Source organism: Centropristis striata, chromosome 5, assembly GCF_030273125.1.
Source record: "Centropristis striata isolate RG_2023a ecotype Rhode Island chromosome 5, C.striata_1.0, whole genome shotgun sequence".
NCBI lineage: Eukaryota > Metazoa > Chordata > Actinopteri > Perciformes > Serranidae > Centropristis > Centropristis striata.
This window is the reverse complement of record NC_081521.1, coordinates 22,905,397-22,909,287: the sequence shown is the minus strand read 5'-3', so window position 1 is coordinate 22,909,287 and position 3,891 is coordinate 22,905,397.

Genomic DNA, 3,891 nt, shown 5'->3' with positions numbered 1-3,891 from the left:
GCAGCGAGAGTCCTGGTGGATGTGCAGTACCGCTACCGACCACCGGGGCCGCCACCGGCACAGACACCACTATGCACCCACAGCGGAACAACTACTTGGGTCTTTTACTACAGTGGTTTCCCAAAGTTTTTCTACTGGGCCCACCTTTTCTATCTAAAATATACTTTCAAGCCCCCTCCGGCGGCCTCCATACAACAAGCAAGGATGGTCTTCTCATATTTTTTCATCCTTGTTTTTTGTATTTGTAATATTTCGAGTAGAGTCATGATCTGATTTAGCTTTTACCACACTGTAAAAAATGTTTGTAGAAATAACAGTACAACACTGTCAAATACAACAGAAATAGGGCGTAAAATTAAAAATTGTATAGCACCATATTAGACACTTTTAATTGTAAATCAAAGAATAGCACAAAACGTTTACTTTTTTCTGTCATAAACTGGAAGAAACACACAGTTTTGCTGTAAAAAAATATAACATTTTCATGCAAGATTATGGAGAAATACCATGATGTGTGAATGAATTCCACACTTACCCTAAAAATAACAGGATTATTGAGTCTAAACTGCATTTTTTGCTGATATTTACATTTACATTTTAGAATACTTTACTTGAGTATGTCTACATGTGTAACTTTATACTTCTATTACATTACATTTTGAGGCAAACATACTTTTTACTTCATTACATTTAGCTGCCAGCTTTAGTTACTTTTCAAGTCAAGATTTAACATAAAAACATGATACATTTAAAGTCATGAGACAGTTTTTAAATTAAACCTCTAGTAAGTATTAAGTAGTTAAAATGAGCCCTATCTTTAGAAAATTAAAATGCTGCTTACATAAATGCATCAATACAAATAATCTAACCATATATTTGGAATGTATATAAAACTAGAAAATATCCTCTGTGGAAATTCTAAAAGGGCCACGGGGGCTACTGCCGGTGTGTGTACACTATGATGAGATTCTTTAGAGATTTCAAACAATTAATACTAGTAATGTTATGATACTATATCATATACAAGGAGCACATCTACAACAAGCATTCCTTTTCAAGTATTTATTGTTACAGCAACCTATGCCCTTTAACCTCAAAATGTGTGTGGTTGTGTGTGTGTGTGTGTGTGAAACGTGTATCTGGAGAAGTGTGCGCACTTACGCACGCATTTGTGTTTGTGTGTAACTATAATCAAATAAAGTTACCTGTGTGTGTGTGTGTGTGTATGTGTGTGTGTGTGTGTGTGTGTGTGTGAAGCATGTGTATCTGGAGGAGTGTGCGTGCTTATGCGCACATGTGTGTGTAACTAAAATCACATAAAGTTACCTGTGTGAAGCATGTGTAACTGGAGGACTGTGCACGCTTACGCGTGCATGTGTGTGTGCATGCGTGCGTGTATCTGTAACTGTAATTACATCAAAGGATCGAAGGCAGTGCAATCAACAGAATTAACTGCATTTTTTTCGGCCATCCCATTCACTTCAATGCAAAATTTTGCGCAGTTTTTCGTAATTTACGTTGTACTGCTTCATCCAGTGTAACCAGTGTTGTATACTGAAATTCACAGCCAGCTAAACTCTCTCTGTCATTTTCCATCCAAGGAACAGGCAAAGTTGTATTTGGATCATGTTTAATGGCAGAAATTGTGAAACTGCAAGAAATACAGAAACAATGAATTACTACAAGTAAATATTACAAGTTTATATGAAGCCTCCTACAGAGGTAGCGGATCTAATAGCACAGATCTATGGTCAAAGTCCATGATAGCGCCTCGCTGGTTTCATTAACAAATTACACACTAATAAACTATGGTAGAATTTGCAATCTATTAACTGTAAATAATATTTACTTACTCATATTGCCACTACAAAGGGCTACAGACAAATGCGGGAGGAATAGCATCTCTTGCTACCAGCTTGCTACGGAGAAGGTAAACACAATAACATCCGGGTAACCTACATCACTTCCAGTGACCTGTCACAAAACATGGATGCCAAAAAACACCTAAATGAAAGTACTGCGCCCTCTACTGGCTAAATGAACACAGTTCCAAGACACTCCCCGTCTGGCATTATTCTAAAAATGCCACAATAACAAATTTACATAACCTAAACTTCTGGAGATAAGAGAAGAATACACTCTGAAATGGGTCTGAGGAAAGTCTTTTTAGACTTGTTGTGGGTAACCCTGACCTCCACTTTCCTGACAAGTCCATCTTTACTTGGAAGCGCATTCACTATGACTCCTGTTGGCCATTCATTTCTTTTCAGCTGCTTGTCCTTTAGAAGAACAATGTCTCCTTCCTTCATGTTTGGGCTGATGAGCTGCCATTTTTGACGACTCTGGAGCGTGTTGAGGTATTCTTTCTGCCATCTAACCCAGAAATTGTCAGCAAGAACTTGAACCCTCTTCCACTGATGTTTAAACATGTCAGCTTTGGTGAAGTCTCCAGGGGGAGGTGAAAGGACACCAAACTTCTGTGTGAGCAGAGTCGAGGGGGTTAAGATCAGAGGAGCTTCTGGGTCAGTGGAGACAGGCACTAAAGGTCTTGCATTAATAATAGCTGTAACTTCAGCCATCAGGGTTACCAGTACCTCATGAGTCAGCTTGGAGTGGCTCGCTTGTAAGAGCATTGAATCCAGGATGCGGCGTGTAATTCCTATCATCCGCTCCCACGTGCCACCCATGTGGGATGAGTGGGGCGGATTGAACACCCATGAACATCTTTGATTGAGGAGGTAGTTGTCTACACTCATCTCACCAGGCTTTGGAGGATCCAGCTTCAGCTCCCTGGATGCACCAACAAAGTTAGTGCCACAGTCTGACCTCAACTGCTTAGCACCACCTCTGATCGCGAAGAATCTGCGTAGTGCATTGATGAAGCTGGAAGAGCTCATAGTTTCAATCACTTCGATGTGAACAGCTCGAGTGGACATGCATGTAAACAAAACCGCCCACCTCTTACTGTTGGCTTGTCCTCCTTTAGTGCGGCGTGCAATGACCTCCCATGGTCCAAATACATCAAGGCCAACATAAGGAAACAGGGGGTCAGTCTGTAAACGTTCGGCTGGCAAATCTGCCATGATTTGCTGTTCCTCTCTGCCACGTAGTTTCCGGCAGGTCACACACCTATGGATAATGCTGCTAATACATCTCTTGGCTCCTACTATCCACAGGCCACTTGCTCTGACTGCTCCTTCAGTAAAGTGCCTTCCTTGATGCTTTACGGCCTCATGATGATAGCGGATGAGCAGTGTAGCGATGTGATGCTTGCCTGGGATCAGAAGAGGGTTTGCCTCACGACTTGACACCTTTGACTCTGCAAGGCATCCTCCTACCCGCAGTAGGCCGTTTTCATCAATCACTGGATGAAGCTTGTGAAGAGGACTGTTGGAGGACAGACCTCGTTTTGCCATGATGCATTTGATTTCTTCTGAATACACTTCATGTTGGACACATCTGATCACTGTGTGTTCAGCTTGACTTAAAGCTTCATCCGTGAGACTTGTCTTGCAGAGGTGCCAGCCTGCACAACTGGTTTCTTCTCTGGATTTGATGAAGCTGTGAGAGATGTGACGAAGGTGCGCTACTGCTTTGATCAGGGATGTCCACTTAGAGAAGCGCTCAAAGCGTGCTGAGCCCAAACGATTTGTTGACACTGTGGTGGCGAGCACTGTCACATTAGAGTGAATTTCAACATCTGACTCTAGGTTAATGAGTTCAAATGGGCCTTTCTCAGGTGTTGTGCTCTCAGACTGCAAAAGAAATGCTGGACCACATAACCATGTGGTGCTGGCAAGCTTCCCTGCCGCTACAGACCTAGAGCCATGATCTGCTGGGTTGTGCTCTGTTGAGACATATCTCCACTGGTCTGGTAGGGTCGATTGCTTG